Source organism: Dermacentor albipictus, chromosome 1 (genome assembly GCF_038994185.2).
Source record: "Dermacentor albipictus isolate Rhodes 1998 colony chromosome 1, USDA_Dalb.pri_finalv2, whole genome shotgun sequence".
In the NCBI taxonomy this organism is placed as follows: domain Eukaryota; kingdom Metazoa; phylum Arthropoda; class Arachnida; order Ixodida; family Ixodidae; genus Dermacentor; species Dermacentor albipictus.
In genome coordinates, this window is record NC_091821.1 from 261,997,044 (window position 1) to 262,014,791 (window position 17,748).

The following is a 17,748-nucleotide window of genomic DNA, read 5'->3' on the forward strand; positions in this document are numbered from 1 at the left end:
GTATGGATAGCCTATGCATAGAGAATGAATACGTTGCTGCATGTTGAACTCGCTTCAAAATGCTTTGCGTGCTTTTCTGACCCTGAAAAAAGACCTGTAGACTTCAGTGACCCCTTTGGTCGAGTCTTCTATCAACGGCGTGTAAAATGCACCTGAATAATATGTGTCTCAGTATCGCTTCTATTTCCAGTAAACAATGCTAACGACTCATGAAAAAAAAACATTTCTAATAATTTATAACATTTATTATGGATGGAAACATCGTCAGTTGCATGAAAAGGTCATAGATAAATGCAGGTTGTCCCAATTAGCTATCATGCATGCACTTTCGTATACACTTTCATGAAAAATAAAACCGTCACCTTAATTTGGCTTTGGTCCGAAGCAAGTATCTGGCGCGAAATATCGCGCTCACTCTTTTGATGCGGTGCGAGCAAAGCCGGGATATTGAAACATTCCATGCCTATTCCATTGCTTTCCGCGTTTTGTGCATTCTCAGAGCGGCGCTTCGGCCGCATTATCAAGGGCTTTTGTTATCAATGTGATTAGTCGGGCTTGAGAGACGGATGATAAGTGTGCTGTAGAAATGAGAGGATGGAATAGCTGCGAAACGCGAAATTTGCTGTTGGTGCTCATTCCGTACCATTATCAAATTAATGGTGATGCGCTGTCTCTTCGGGGTTTCGACACGCAATGCAGTTGCTTTTAATCAGTTTATTTGAGGGCGTTGCTTTATGATGCGGGTGGGAGCGCAGTCACGTAGTATTTTTCATATTTCATGAGGTGTCTTTGCCAGTCAGAACAAATTGTATGCAATTAGTACGTCGCTGAAAACACCACACTTAGAAGTCATTTGGGGGCGCCTACAAGTGTTCCATTGACACTTTCATAATTAGAACAGTACTTCTCAAGTTAGATAATTAATTATAATTACCGAAATAAATCTCAGTAACAAAAATATTACTGGCGGCTGGAGTAACGCTACTGCTCTTTTTTTAAGTCTTGGTGCATGACAGTTGGAGGACCCTGTATAATTCACTCAGTAACCGAAATGAGGCTAAGCCGGATTCACTCGAAATCAGAATCAACAGCAACCATGCGCAGCAGCGCTTATACTCGGACTCACAGAAAAAGAAAGAAAAAAAAAAGACAGAGAGAGAGAGAGGCTGCAGTTTGGCCGAGATGGCGAAACAGTATTAGTGGTAGCCAAGTATACGACAATTGCGCGAAGGAAGATCACACCACCGAGAGACATCAGATTCTTCGCGCGCGCGCGCGCACACACACACACACACACACACACACACACACACACACACACACACACATATATATATATATATATATATATATATATATATATATATATATATATATATATATATATATATATATATATATATATATATCGTAAATTTGGTCAGGCCCCAGCCCCCTCCCATCCGGAAGAATGAAAGCTTTCCGCCTATGGCATATAGTATATGGCAGATCCAACGCACTTGTTGGAATCTATGTTAAACGGAGCTTTCGCGAATTGTTTCATTTAAATGATGCGCAAAGATGATGTGCATGCTGCATGCAATTGCGCATTATTACCTGCATATGTAATTGTTTACCCGCGCCACAGCTATGTGAGACATCCCACTACGTGTACTCTGCGACACAACAACGTCGTGTACTCGGAAAAAGAGGTAAGAGGAAAAAGAGGAAAAACAGCTTCTGTGCCCCCTCTTCCGGGTCTGTGCTACAACTGAGTGACTGTAACGCGACAGCATTATCAAGATTTCACTGCATCTAAGATCGGCCCATGCAGCCCGCCTCGATAGCCCAGTGGCTATGGCGCTACGCTGCTGAGCTCGAGGTCGCGGGCTCGACCCCCGCCGCGGTGGCCGCATTTTGATTGGGTCCATATACGAAAACGCTCGTTCGCTCACATTCAGGCGCGCGCGTTCCGTATCACGGCGCGTAGGCGGGAATGGGTAAGGGGGGAAAGAGTGTCGCGACGGTGCACGGGGCCTGCGCTTCTGTGCCTACAGCGTCCCGCGCGTCGGAGGTTGCGGCAGATGCATCATGGGAGGTGCGGTGACCGCCGCGGCGTTTTTGTAGGCGTAGTGTGGTGCCGTATGAAAATCATAATGTATGCAGCCTAAACAGCTTCGCTGGTAGTCCGACCAATATAGGAATGCTGCGGCTCCACGAATTTTCTTGCACTTTTTTTTTTGGGGGGGGGGGGGGGGCGTACTTTCTATTAATTCTGCTTACACGCAAGGTCAAGCGTTTCTTACTTCACGGTCAGAAAACCGACTGATATTGACGAACAAGTGAAGAAAACAATCCTTCCAGCTCGGCCTATGACGGTGGTGCTGCTAAACAAGGTGTGATCAGATGAATTCCGCCAAACAAGTGGATAGCTGTCTGAAAATTAGCCGTATGCAGCTTGTTCGAAAACCACTCCAACAATGTTCGGCATCTGGTCGAAAGAATATGTTGAAAATTTCGTCCTCTTTGAACTAAAGATGCACTTTGTGTACTACATTTCTACATACGCTTTCAGGTCCCGAGAGTTGACTGAATTCCTTAAAATCAGGACAGACTGTCAAAAATATCTTACAATTATTTATTACAACGCTATCACATTGAACTATACGCAGTACGTATAGCTTTTGGGTTGTTCTCATCTCCGGTAAGAGTTGCGCGTCTATAGTTGAGTGCGCAATCCCATGCCGCCTTGAAATGCGGGAAATGATTCGAGGCAGGAAGATACACCAAAGTAACAGCTTATGACTTCTCAAAAGCGCGTACACAAAGAACGCCACAAAACCACAACAAATGACTGAATGTTACGCTTACGGCAATCGGAAAAGGTCACCCTAAAGTGAGCAAAATTATACTTAGCAGAACAGTTGGGCTTGCAAGCATACTTTCCAGCTGTTCTGACTCGGCTGCTACAGTGACGCAAAGATGTCAGCGCTTTCCCGACAGAAACCACACGTGCAGTGCCCCGGAACACAGCATTGTACTTCGCACGCAAGTATTAAGTATCCATCGTGGGAAGCAAGAACGGTATCAAGACGCTCGGGGAATTCAGGCACTAATAAAATACAGAGATTTGTATATTGTTACCCCTGTAATATTATTTGTTGGAATGGAAAGTTCTATAACGCAAAATAAACAAATAAAAACACCACCTTATTTTGGTCCTAAGCGACGAAAAGACTTTGTGCCTTTCCTCTTTTTTTTTTCGTTGAAATGAAAATAAAAGAAAGATGTAGTGCACCTTATAATGCTGACGGCTACTCCCTCTTGCCCTCCCCATCCACATAGTAGTAACAATAATAATAATAAAAAATGCATTGTGGAAAGAAACAACGCGAGGAGTCAGCTTAAAGGACAACTCCGGCGTTTTTTTAACCATATTAGGATATTGCCATTTTCAAATTGCACTGACAGTCCTGTCACCGGTAGGGTGGTTCAATTTGCTTAGAAATTCATCAATAATTCCAACTAACCAATAAACGAGCTTCGTGTGACGTCATGATGAGTCGATGACGTCAGACCTTACACTACCATAATGTAAACACGCAGAAAGGGTGCTAAACACCTGGCGCTAACGCCAAAGAAGCGAAGCTGATGATGTCTCTTGGCAACACAGGGAGCTTTTACAGATTTTCCGAACTAGACAGCGGTGATTTCAGCGACAGTGGTGGTGTAGTCTCTGACGTCGAACACAGGGTGGCCAGTAGAAAGTCGTGAGTCGGGAACGCAACCAATCTTCAAAATTCATTTTCAGGAAAACTAAATGACTTGCAGCCATATAGTTTGGCACAGACAATCAGTTTGATTTCTTTCTTTCTTTCGCACTATAGAGTAAGCGTAAATGGCCACCCTGCAGTGATCACAATCATACTGAGGAGAGCACTGACGCCAAATGGATAAATCGGGTCGATCCATTCTAGATTTCTTTGTGATGAATTCAACAACGAACACATTGCTCGCGCCGAGCCGTGCAGTCGTGGTCATACAAGTCCCACCGTGCGCATTGACACCGCGCCATGCGGCGGGCCCCGCGGTGTGCGCTCAGCATGGCTGTGACGCGCAGCTTTCGGGTGCCAACAACGCCGCTGGTCCACGTTGACCCCACAGGCGAAAGGAAAAGCAAGAAAGTTATATAGCCACAATAGGCCGACATGGCAAACTCGTGGAAGCTCATCCTGCTAAATGTATCGATTTTGTCAGTGCAAATTTGTCAACTATTCCTCTGTATACCATTGCTCTCCACTGTGCTTATACCAATAAATGTTGCCTAATGCTACCGATTCTCGTAACCACGTCGCACTGTCCTGGACGATTCTGGCAGTTACTTTAGCTGCACTTTCCAAACAATCGATTGATGGCGCAGGCTGAAACACAGGGGCTCAACAGGCCACCGTTTTCCCAGAATCAGGCACACAGTTACTCTGAACATGGACGCGGTCTAACTCTGGACTAAAATTCAGCAGACATGAGCGATTGCTCTGAAGACGCTCGCTGCAGCAGGTTCTCACATAGCGGACGATGCCATCTTGTCGAGAACAACTCCTTATTTGAAATATCGTCCGCTGCAGTCACTGCTGCTGCTGCGGCCTTCGATAAACATCCGCAGACGCCTCCATTCTGCGGGGCGCTCAAAACGCCGCGACGCCAACGCTGCGCGATAGCGCAGCGGTGCCCAGCTCCCCACTCTGCCGCTGCATAAGGCAGACGCCCAGTGGTTTGTCATCTGAGGACGGGCAGGTGACCTGACGGCGACGTCGTTGAAGGAATGAAGCACAGATGCAGCGAAACCCAGCGTAGAGCTTTCGGCTATATACCGTCGCAGTGTAAAACCGCACGCAGAAGTGCGCCTCCGAGCGACTGTTCCAACCACGCAGTGGGCTCGGCTACGTGCAGGGAGCGAGCCAGCCGCATTTGGGTCCACCGTCCGGAAGGCTCCCCCCGCCCCACCGCGAAAAAAATCGATGTTGCTGCTGAGCCTGCTGCCTGATCGATGCCCGCAGCAACATCAGCCTCGGCCCCCACGTGCACCCTCGGCAACGAGAGAGGCGGTACTCTATTCCAAGCGAGCCTGCTCCATACAAGCAGCATGTTCAGCTATGCAAACACTGGCAGCCAAGTACTGGCCGTCTGGATTTTCATGACTGTCACGTCCGTGCTTCGAACACTTCCAGCGATCTTCTCCGGTCTGGAGGCGGAACCGAGATTAGGTCGTCATCGTAGAGACTAAGACTAACGAATGAAAGGAATTAGTGCCGGCAACTTTTGGTCCCCAATCCAACTGAAGTGACGCAAATACATAACTCCGTCGTGCCCTGCCTATACTGCTTCTGTCTATAAGCCGGACGCTTATAGACAGATCACGGTTGTTGGGTGTGGTTCAGGGCTCGCATGCGCACGCATTCGTGATCCTTCCTCGAAACGGGGGCTACCATACGATACGACATTGTTGTGTCTCTCTTGCGTACCGGTATTTTTATTTTGAGCGATAAATTTTGATATATGTTTAAACGTCGAAAGTTTGACACTTTTCGCGAAGATAGAATATTCTCCGATTTCAATACTATTTTCCCATAATTTTCTACTGTGATCGGCTATCTGTTATATGCAAAAGCATGTTGCATCAGTTTGCTCTGAGTACAAAATAAAACAATGAATAGTGATGTGTATAGGCGGTGGTGTTCGGCGCCCCGTGGCATCATAATCCTCATCACAAAAACTTTATTACTGAGACTGGAGAGCTAGGAGCACGCCGGCTCCTGGGCCCCCGCACTCGCGACCCTGCAATGCATACGAGCGTTTATGTTCCTTCGGTCCATAACGTTGGCAGCCCGGTCGGTAGCCATGGTCTGCCACGACCGGGTCTCCCAGTCCCCCCAGGTCTTCAGGTGCTCTAGGCCCCGCGGGGCAGGATCCGCCGGGCAGGATCCGCCGGGCAGTGAGAACGGAGATGGAGAGCAGAAGCGTGAGGTTCAGGACAGAGCGTACAGGCTGAAGTGAGGAAAAGAGGGCGATAGCGAGCTCTTTGAGAATGTTACGCCGCGCAAAAGTTTAAATATGGCTTCCGGTTGCGCCATGAATACGCAAACTCAAGTACTACAGAGGGAGCATAGGTGACTTTTATAAGCAATACAAAGGCGTGACTATATCTCTAATTACGATGGATCATTGTATATGGCGTGGTCCTTCTGAACATGATGTTGCGGGTTCAAATACCTGTCGCGGTGGCCGTATTCCAATAGAAACGAACGCAAAGATGCTCTAGTACTTAGATTTAGGTCAACACAAAGTAGGGCAGGTGATACGACCTAATACACAGCCTTCTGCTTCGGCGGTTTTCATAGCCCCATTGTTGCTTTGAGGCAATGAAAACGTTCTATCAACCAAACAATCAACCCTAAATATTAAAGAAATAAATAGATTTTTTTTTTGTGGTATGGGAGCGTCATGTTTTGTGATGACTGCTACTTGATACATTCACTAACAACTTGTGGCGCTTCAAAAAAGAAGGAAGTATATTTGAGAATCTTGAAAGGTAAAGATGTAGCTAGTGGTCACGAAACTTTACCTCCAACGTCTAACAACACTGGTTGATTGAGACGCATGGAAATCCGTGTTGGTCATTCCACGACCCGATCTGACGCTAGATGAAAAAAGAAACGTCCCAAAATATATTTACTGCTCATTTCTGTGGTGTTGCAAACATTCACTGCTTTATTTTGTACTCAGAACAATATGATGCACCATCTTTTTGCATAGAACAGAAAACTGATCAAAGCAGTTAATCCTGGGAAATTTGATCGAAATCTGAGATGATTGTTTTTCTTAATTCGCGGGCGAAAACTGTCAAATTTTTGGCGTCTTGCGATTTTTCGAATTTTGCTGCCAAAATTAAAAATACTATATACACTTTACAATAAAGACTACACACACTTTGCCGCGGGTTTAATATGTATATGTACAAAAAAATTGCTTAAAAAGGTGAATTTTCAGCCTCCTGTTCAAAAGCCAAGTTTGGCATTTTCGTTTGTTAGGATTTGCCCACACAATCCAGCGTTTTCTTTTTTTTTTTCTTAACAGATTTGCGTAAAATAGGCACAAAAAGTACGAAAGCATAGAAATATATAATTTTTAAACTCTCACATGCGGAACATCGTGCAACTGCGTAAGCCGCATTTTTTACCTTGTCTCTGCAAAAAAAAATCTTTTTCCATGCTAAAACAAAGCCATGCGCTGAAAAAGTAGGCTCGGTTCCAAGGTGGAGAGGGATTTCACTATATATACAAATATCGCTGAAATCACAAAATAGTCGGGACTTTCCCCATCCTGTCCTTGTCTGAACACACCCCGCTGTCGTTTTCTAACTGTGACAACCGAATGCGCGATACCCGAGTCGATATTTATGCATGAAAATGGTTGTACGGATGGCGTTCGGCGTTTCACGACCATCCTAATTTCATGTCACCGCGCACGAAATAGAGAATCTGTTCGTGTAACACCCCAGGATGTCACTGCCCACGGAATAGAAGATTCCACTGAAACAGTTGGTGGTGAGCGCCTGTATTCTGCACTCTCAGCTTGTCTTTGTCCTATTTAGCGCTTGGCTTTACTTACTTTAAACCGGAAGTGTGCCTGGTTGACCTCCCTACTTTTTCCTTCTCTTTTCTCTTTCCGCCGTCTTGGCAGCCTCTCTCTCTCGCCACTTTCAAACAGCGGGGCAATCGGTAAATCGAACCGGTTGGAAGCTGAATCCTCTGGGCAGGCGTCTTGTGGACCAACACTTATTGCGGGAGAAAGTGTGCAGTGCTAGTAGTGTGATGATGGCCAATGGCTGTATGCTGAACTATGCTGAATAAGATACTCGGCCATCAAAGCTCAATTGGTTCACTGCGCAAAAGCATAATGTCAATCATACATATTTTACTTAATCTCCTTCTCTCTTTTCTTTTTTGGATTCACTTTTTCTGCATTCAAACGGCGCTCTACAATAACCAAAGGAATCTGAAGAAATTCAAAATAACATTTATTTATTTATTTAGTTAGTTAGTTAGTTGGTTAGTTAGTTAGTTAGTTAGTTAGTTAGTTAGTTAGTTAGTTAGTTAGTTAGTTAGTTAGTTAAAATAGCCTCAGGACCATATGGCATTAAGGAGAGGAGCGGTTACAAAGTAGTAAAGCAAACAAACAAGTACAGTGAGTTCTGGTAACGTAATTATTCTCCTGAGTATACAATGTGAGCTAATGTTTCGCGAAAAAGTTTGGTATCGGTGATGGCTACGATACTTGGGGGAAGGTGGTTCCGTTCCCGGGATGTAGGGGGGATGAAATACTGAAAGAAATACTTCGTGTAACATGAATCAATTCCTATCTTACTACGATGATCGACACGGTTTGAAATGTACTGGAGCCGCAGTACAAAGTCGTCGTGAAGTATGGTGTGATGGAAAATTTTATGAAATAGCGAAAGGGGGAGCGGGGAGGGGGGCGACTTTGCGGCGGTTAGCTAGTGGAATAACTTCTTGGTTGGTTCACATTCAGATTATACTCACGGTACGGTTACAATTAGAAAGAATGAACCGAGTAGAATTGCTTTGTACCAGTTCAAGTGAAGCAGTAAGATTAAAGCGACTAGGATCCCATATCGCAGGTGCATATTCAAGTTTCGAGCGTATTAGAGTCTTGCAAAGCCGTAGTTTTAAAGTAGACGGTGCTTTAGAGAAACTGCGAGCATGCAATTAGCATTGTTAATGATGTACTCTATATGAATGGTCCAATTAATTTAAGTTATTTGTAATGTACACCAAGATATTTATATGACATGACGAAATCTAAGGGAACGTTGTTAAGACGGTAGGTGCTAGGATTAGAATTAGATCTGGATACGCACATTATTTAGCGTTTGTTAATATTTAATTCCATTAGCCACTTCCCGCACCAGTCAACTATATTATCAGGATCAGCTTGAAGTGTTACAAAATCATCAGCGTTGGAAATTTCCCAAGAGACACAATCGTATGCGAAAAGATGTATGTTAGAGGATATTGTCAAAGTCAAAGTCAAATCGTTAATGTAGATAGGAAATAATAGTAGTCCCAGCACAGACCCCTGTGGCACACCTGATTGAACTTCAATGAGGGGGAGTTACGACCGTTAGTAGGAACGAACTGGAAGCGTTTAGCAAGGAAATTATATGTCCATTTCAGAAGGTTGCGGTCGATATTTAGTAAGCTTAGTTTAAAAAAGTAGTAGTTTATGGCATACTTTATCAAATGCTTTGCTAAAATGTAAGAAGACGCAGTCAGCACAGGATGAGCGATCCAGGATGCGATGCAGCTGATGAATGAAACATGCTAGCTGAGTTTCACGGGAATATTCACGACAGGACCGGCGCCGGTCCTGTCGTGTGTGTTCTGCTTCTTGAGTCCTGGTCTTCTGCGCCTTGCCTTTACTACTTCAAGCATGAACCAACTAGCCCAAGCAAGAGATTTACTTGATCAAGGGAATATGTTTTTCGAAAACCATGCTGTGCGTTAGTGAAATATGAGTTAGACTCTAGAAAGCTAGCCATATTCGTGAAAACTACATGATCTAACAATTTACAACTACTTGTAAGGAATACGGGTCCATAATTAACAGGTGAGGCTCTGGGGCCGCGAATCTATAGATTGGAACCACCTTCCCAATTTTCCATTCCTTTGGAAGCTCATAATTCAGGGATTGTTGGAAAATTTCTGTATCATGGAACTAAAGAAGCTAGTGCTTTTAAGGAATGTACTGTTAACGCAGTCGTAGGCAGGTGATGAATGATTCTGCAAACTACCTATTAATTTGTTAATTCCAGTTGCCCCAACAATCATTTGCAAGCATTTGTGAGTATTTGTACTGGTAGGCGATAGGAAGTTCAGTATTTCCAGTTTTCAAAAAATTGATTCGTAAATGAATCACTAAGAATGGTCGCGCATATGCTCTCGAAAACAGCATTTTCATATGAATCTTCTAATGAAATAGCATTGTTAGTTGTTGGGTTTATTATTTGTCAAAACTTTTGAGAATTTGTTTTTTAGTATTTCAAGTATACACTATAAAAGTAATTGTCTCTAGCAGTTTTTAGAGCTGCTATATAGATATCTGAAGTGGATTTATAAGTTTCCCAGCGCGCATCAGTAGGGGACGGTTTTGCTAAGTGATAGAAATGCTTTTTCCGGTTTGATAGGCGTTTTAGATGACCGGAGTACAATGGCGCTTGCGCATTTGAAATGATTGTGCGGCTAGGGATGTATTTCTCATTTTATCTGTGAACTGTACGTGCAAAGAAATCCCAGTTAGACTGGACTGAACGATCACCAAAATTTCTGACAAAACTATCACAGAAATGAATAAGTTCATTACTTATTGCTACGAAGTTAGCTTTCCAATAGTCGCGTATGGTTTTTCGGTGTTTCGTCGCTTCAAGGAAAGGAGCGTTAATTATAAAATTGAACGAGAGGGCGGTGACTAATTCCTGGTAAGTATGTGATACAGGAAGCGAGGGCAGCGTGTATTGTAAAGAGCAAGTCGAGGGTGTGAGGTACATTATTTGAAATCCTGGTGGCCGGAGTCACTAGCTACATGAGAGAAAAGACGGAGCATATATTAAGAAAGTCGTCAGCCTGTTGTGAAAGTGGCGCGAAAGACGTATTGGCAGGGCGTTCTACATTACGTTTGGAAAGTTAAAATATCCTAGCAAAACAAAGGGTGAGAAGGAAAACGAGAAGATATTATGTTGATAGTGTCGTGCAGTTCGTTAATAAATGTGGATGGTGAAGACGGCGGTCGATAACACGTGCCAAGAATCAGTTTATAATTACCTAGGGTTAATATAACCTATGTTATTTCTAGAGCGCAGTTAATTGATCAGGTGATGATGTTATGCCTTTTCACTTCGCAAGCAGGGGCGTTATAACGTAAAGCTATTCCAAACTTTTCTATTCCAATTCTGCAATCAGCCCTGCGCGATTGGTCACAAACATTTTTGGACCACCTACACTTCGCCTGTCTGTCACGCGACGTCACGAAAACCGCGATACCTCTCCCTATGATATGACGTGCACACACTGATTATGCATGATTGCACCAAACAAAAGAAAAATAGTTATTTCTGATGCAACGCCTATTCGCCGTTAGACCTCAACTATTGGTCAAAAGATTTAGGGCTGCAACCACTTCACCTGCCTGTCACGCGTTAAAGATGCATTAATATGCGGAACAAAAGCGAATTTTTCTCTGAATAGCCGCAGGCTGCCCCGTTCTGAAAGGAATAAAAGATGGCTGCTGCTGCTGATCGTTCAGGCACTGGCTATTCGCGCCCCTGCCGCAAAAACTTTCAGCACGTTTACGACCTCCTTCTGCCAGCTCTTCTTTGCTGAGGATCCGTTTTAGCCTCATTCTTAAGCTTCCGTTGCATGCCGCCGCGTTTGTCGACGAGCCACCGCAAGCTAAGTAAGCGAAAGCGGACCAATCGCAGACGCCGGCACCACTCTCTTCATCCGGTTATCGATATTCAGTGCAGTGGCTCGGCCCCATCGAATCCCTCTCCACTTGAGCATGCTGCTCGCCTCTTGTGAGCCAATTAGATAAGACAAGCCGCTCAGTTCAGGCAATGTTATTCGTTTTTCAAGCAAACAAAAGTGACCTCTTATGAACGAGGGGAGCATTTGATTGGTTTGATCAGACAACCCTGCGGGTGACCGCCCGATGCTTGCGTCGGCGGTTACGCAAGTTTGACGTCAGGAGATTGGAATAAAAACATATTGAAATAGTTTTATGTTATACGGCCCCAGCACGCCTCCTCATCTACGCTCGGTGCGGTCGCAGCAGTAAACAGTAAACTATAGCGCGCATCATGAAATATCTCCGAGTCAAGCGCATGCGTGGGCAACCAGGTTTCAGTTAAGGCGATTATTTTCGCACCGCATATATCTATCGCGATTGAGAGAGCGTTACGTTACGTCTGAGGTTAGTAAAGAGTACCAATATTTCAGGTGATTGCGATGATATGGAAGTTTCACGTGATAGTTTCAGTGATATAGAAGACAAGGAAGTTTCACGTCTCTCTTTTGCATTCCCTAAGAGTTTACGGGACGTCTGGGGACGCTTATTTTTATTCGGGGGACTTGCCGCAAAGCATATATTTAGTAAAAATATGTACACAATGGCATCAAGTGAACGTATGCAGCCCAGTGTGATGCAGGTACTGCAACGATGCGAGCACTTTCCTTCCGTTGTCCAACGGGTAAAGTCATCTGTAACATTCGGCTTTAGTTTAGGCTCCCTGAGCACCTCGTACCTACACTCTAAGAAAAAAAGGACTAAAAGGGGTAGGGAGGTTAGTCCTTTTGGGGACTAACTGATTTGCCACAACCATTAGTCCTTTTGGGGACGAACTGAGATGGGATGAACTGTTACTCCCCATGCGCTTACTCCTTCGGGGACTAACAGTTGCCCCTGCCCGGTGGTCCTCAAGGGAGTAACTGTAATTCGTTCCGATGCTCCGCAAAGGTGGAAATAATTAAATTAGGCATTTATACCCTAATAAAAAAATTAATGAAGTGAAAAAAAATGTGGCCGAGAGGAGGATTCGAACTCACGTCCTCTCGATCACAAATCAGGTACTCTAACCACTTTACCACGCCGCTTGCTTGGGAAGACGGGATATTTAGACAATGTTAAGTATGGGAACTCAAGTGCGGCAGTACAAAAGTGTCTCCGTATTATGTGCAAGCTATGCAGTGAGAATCTAACGTTGAGTGTATTTGCAACCATAAGCGACTGCGAAAAGAAGTAAGCCCGAGTATTTTTAGGGTGATTTAAACTGAGGCACTACGCAATAGACGACAGAGAAGGGAAATTTCTCTGTCGCTTAGCGTGTGCCGTTTGAGCTACACATCGCTTCAGTTCGCAACCTCCTTGGAACGAAAGGAACTTAGGTACTGTTGACCAAGAAAATCTAGCCGTCTATCAGTGACTTGCGCGTTTAATGTGTATCGCTCACTTATGGGGTGCGCACGAAGGGCATGCCTCTTCACATTCCAATTTTAAGTTTCACGTAATTATCTCACGAAGAGGCAAGGTGCTGCTTTGCATGTAGTTCAACAGACAATGCACGAACTTCGAACATTCACGATTTATAGACAATACCGTTTTCGCCGCATCGCTCCATGACACAGACGAAAACAGCGAAGTCCCTGAGGAGTAACTGTTGCCGTTCGTCCTCCCATTGCTCTCTTTCCGAGCAGGGACTAAACACTTACTCTCCGAAATTTGCACACGGCACGCACATTCATGCGTTTAGTCCTTTTAGGGACGAAAGCGCCCTTTTTAGGACTAACGGCGCAGTTACTCCCGTTTTCCCCGGGATTTTTCTTAGAGTGTAATATCCTGTGTACAGGGCGCAGCCTCAAAAGGTCATGAATGTCCGCCGTAGACACACGTGCCGATCACTTAGGACACGTTGCAGCGTTGTCATTTGCAGATCCCCAGACGTAGGTAACATCAAGTGTCAGAGCCACCTCAGCCCGAAGCCTTCGCGAAGACAAACTTCCTTCACACGGGAAAGGTTGCGGGGAAGGAAGCAGACACACGCATAAGTGCACGTGTGTACATAAAATCAGCGAAAACGCTCAGGCAAGGAAAAATCGTAGGTCTCGATCATCAAGCTATAGCTGCTTGCTCCGCCACTACAGCCGCAGTTACAGGAGTCTGCAATAGACCGATAACAGAACGAAAGAAAAAGAAAAGAAAGAAAATTGTGCTATTTTACAGCGAAGCTGTATACCTCTATCGTCCAAGGAAATGTTCGTGTCGTTGTCGGCGTGGCAAGCAAGAAACTCCCCATATGTGGGCCGATCCAGGAGATAGTGCAATGCCGGGCCGACCCGCGGCGGAGGTGAAGCAGGCGTTAAGCACTTCCCATACGTGGGCCGATCCCGAAGATAGTCAAATGCCGGGCAGAACCACGGTGGATGTGAAGCAGGCGTTAATCACTCCCAATACGTGGGCCGATCCCGAGGGTAGTGCAATACTGGGCTGACCCGCGGCGGACGTGCTGTCTTTAGCTCGGGCCCAACTCCGACGCGGCCTATTCAAATACATGTAAAACGCAAAAACGTTTTTCTGCGATAACCCCTGAACCGATTTTAATGAAATTTGTTGCATTTGAGAGAGAAAGTTAAATTCTAGTGACTGTTGGAAGCGGAATTTCGATTTAGGCACTGAATTTTGTCAAAAAGATCTTCAAATACTCGAGCGTTTGAAAAAGATAGAAGCACGAAGTTTACAAATTCATAGCTCTGCACCAAGAAAAGATATCGCGGTTCTGTAAACGGCATACATTAGATCATCCAAAGCGGACAAATTCGATATGTCATTTTACATGTTACGTGAATTTTTTTACGCTGGTTACAAGAGTTCTGCAGAAGCTGTATTTCCATATTACTAAATTTTTTTATATTGATGTGTAACATATCAATTTTTTCCGCTTTAGATGTACTATTAGCTGCAATTCACAGAATTCTATTATCCTTTTTCATTGTTGAGTTACAGAGTTGTAAACTTGATAGTTTCTTGTTTTCGATTTTTGCCAATTTTTAATAAACAATTGACGACCTAACTCAAAAATTCGAAACCAACAGTCACTAGATTTTAAGTTTTTCCTTTAAATGCAACAAACCTCGTGAAGTTCGGTGCAGTAGTTGCCGAGCAAAACGAATTATCCTTTTATGTGTATTTAGATAGGGGCACCCGAGCTAAAGCTTCCTCTTAAGGGGCCCACATACACAGCTTCGTTGGTCATCCTATCTTCACAGAGTAGAAGGGCACGGAGTTTTTATTTTTACAATGTTTTCTTCTTCTTTTTTTTGCGTAATAGTGTACTTGTGACGCTATCTTTCTTTTTTTTTTCATGTACATTTGCATATGATGACGATGATGAATTATTGGCATCCCCTTTGAAACAGCGCAGTGAAAAATAGTCATCTAGCCTTCTTCTAGCTAATCAGGTAACCTAAACCTGCTTATCAATCTAGCATTCTGCCTATATCTCTTTTTTTTTTTCTCTCTCCCTTAAAACGTCTAAATATATGCACTGTACAGTTATACCTATACTTGAAACGGATCCGGCCCTATCAATCCCTTCGCTGTCGCTCCCTTTCCCCTCCAATCCTCTAAACGTTTCTTGCTTATCGCGGCTATTGACCGGCCAATTGCTTCCATCCGCTTTCAGTCCCAGTGCTTCTGGAAGGTGGATGTTACGTACGGGTCTGGGTGAATACCTTCACATTCCATTAGGATACACTTTGTTGTCTCTGGATTTTCACTGTAGTATGTATGTTTAGATGTTATGTTATGTTATGTTATGTTATGTTATGTTATGTTATGTTATGTTATGTTATGTTATGTTATGTTATGTCATGTCATGTTATGTTATGTTATGTTATGTTATGTTAGTGGTATGTTTTATGTCCTTAGGCAATCAGCTCGGGGCCTCAGATAGCAAGGCACTGCCCTTTGTGTTATCGCACAGATTTTCGTTTCTAATTTCTTTCTTGCCGTTCTTGTAAATATCCGTTGTTTTTTTTTACAGCGGAGCTGTTAAGCTTTTCGTAAGTCCGTTTTGTGCCGACAGAAAACTCGGCCCAGCTGTGCGTAGCCTTGCCACGCAACCTCCTCGCATCACACACGTGCGTAGGGCGCAGTGTCGCCTTCCCTCTCCCCAGCCGAGGAGAAGTAAGCGTTCGCTTAGCCCTGACGTCACTGACATGCTAGAAAGCTCGGAGCAGCCTGCGCGCCGACAGAAGTGTTGCCTCCCTCGTCTAGTGAACACGCGTGTACAGCTACCGTGGGGCGGCCAACGAAGACTCCCGAGGAAGAAGCCGCCTACAAGGAAGCTGCGTGCGATGCTCAACGGGACTACGATGGTCGAAGGAGAGCCGATACTGCCCATCGCGCCGAGCCGAGGATCGCGAGTTTCGGGCCAGAGACAAGGAACGCTGCCGACTGAATGCTAGGAAGCCGGAACTAGCGCCGCTGTGACCCAGCCTTGCATCACTAGTGCAAACTGCCCACATTTTTTTTTTGTTTCCATGCTTTGCATCCAATTTACTCTCTGTGTTCCTCTCGTTATGCTTTTGATGACAAATCCTTGGTTAACTTACAACACCATTCATCAAGCAATTCCCCTCATGATCTGATTAGATTAAATTAGTGATTGGCGAAAATAGTTAATTTGCGAGAAAACTAGCAAATGTCAATTAACTACGACAAAACCGTATTCCCGAGAATAATATTAAACCTTCTCTTCTTCCCTCATTCTTCTAGCAATGCTTATGTGTACGAATTAACACGCTGGCAATACCGTGGGATAACTAATTATCTTCCTTGGGCACGTAGATATGCCACTGCGAAATGTCATAGTAATTTGCTTTTCCTTATGGCTCTCGTTAAAATTTTCCACATCAGAGGTTCATTTTCTGGCATATAATATCGTAATTAGTCCTGCTTTAGAATATGCGGAAATCATTTGGGATCACTTCACGAAAACAAATATTAACAAATCAGAAAGAATTGAAAAGAGAGCTGTTAGATTAATTTGCAATTTTTATGGTCGTACATCTATCAGTGACCTACTGAGGAAAAGCGTACTACTGTCTGTGGCAAGTAAAGTCGCACTAACGACCTCAAGTTTCTTCCATTTTTAAAACGGTCATTATAAATTGATGTCTCGTGTATACTTACTTTTCAAGCAGTCGTGAACAGTAGTCGAACAAGGATGTCACAACTTTTCGACGAGGGGACTCGTCAGGGCCCTGACGAAGACAAGTCCCCCTGTCGAGATGTTGGCGACATTCCTTCCTTGTTCGACTAGTGCTCATCTCTTCAAGTTTACACTTGAACTTGTGCCGTGTTTGGTTTTTACTCTTCGAGCAGGCTACTCTACCAGAAATAAGCACTCTCTATCAATTACCACACCGCGTAACAATTGCTTTAAGAATATTTTTTTCAGTTTCCAAGAACAATCGTACACCTTTCAGAACGAACCGTAACGCAGTCTTCTCCTTTTCTTAAGGCAGCTTATGCTTACGCCCATTTCCGGTAATGTATTTTCGTCCTTTCTTTTTTTTTTGTCCGTTCTTTTCCTACATTGTACATGGTTACGCTTGACATTACTTAATATTGTATTTGTAACGCCCTGCAGAGATCTCGTATAAAATCGCAGTGTTATACAAATAAATAAATAGAAGGAAAAACACCACCCTGTGGATACACTCCGAGGCACACGTAGAACAAACTTTATAGGAAGACTTTACGTCATATCCCCATGCACACGGGAGTGCTCCACCTCCAATATCGAATTCACCGTGGTCGCGGATAAGCGCGGTACCAAGGCCTGCGAAGTCCGGTCGCTTATCGACCTCCAAGTTGGCAGTCATCCCATCGCAAAACGCTTCCACGTGCTCACTCTTCGAATTATGACCACAAGGGTGCACCAAACTGAACGTCTGGATGGATAAGGCCTCCCCAACAACTATAAACTCCGTCCTATCAACCCTGCGCACTGCAGCGAACGCTAGGGTTCGCGTTGGCCGATCAGTTCCAAAGAAGGGCTCGCTCGTTGTGCGCGACTCGTCCTTCTTCGCAATACTCCCGTAACGTCGCGCGGATGGTGATCAGAGGCGGACAATA

The 17,748-nt window shown here is 44.4% G+C and overlaps 1 protein-coding gene and 1 long non-coding RNA gene across 2 annotated transcripts in view; both read right to left on the reverse strand.

Annotated features, from left to right (window-relative positions):
• mura (murashka) overlaps positions 1-17,748 on the reverse strand; it is a 194,007-nt gene that overhangs the window by 168,320 nt on the left and 7,939 nt on the right. The gene's annotated exons all lie outside the window — the stretch shown is intronic.
• Positions 5,738-6,675, reverse strand: LOC139056823 (uncharacterized). The gene is made up of 2 exons (XR_011512462.1): positions 6,602-6,675; positions 5,738-6,024 (listed from the first exon to the last, which is right to left on the reverse strand). It is a non-coding gene; the product is annotated as an uncharacterized lncRNA (long non-coding RNA).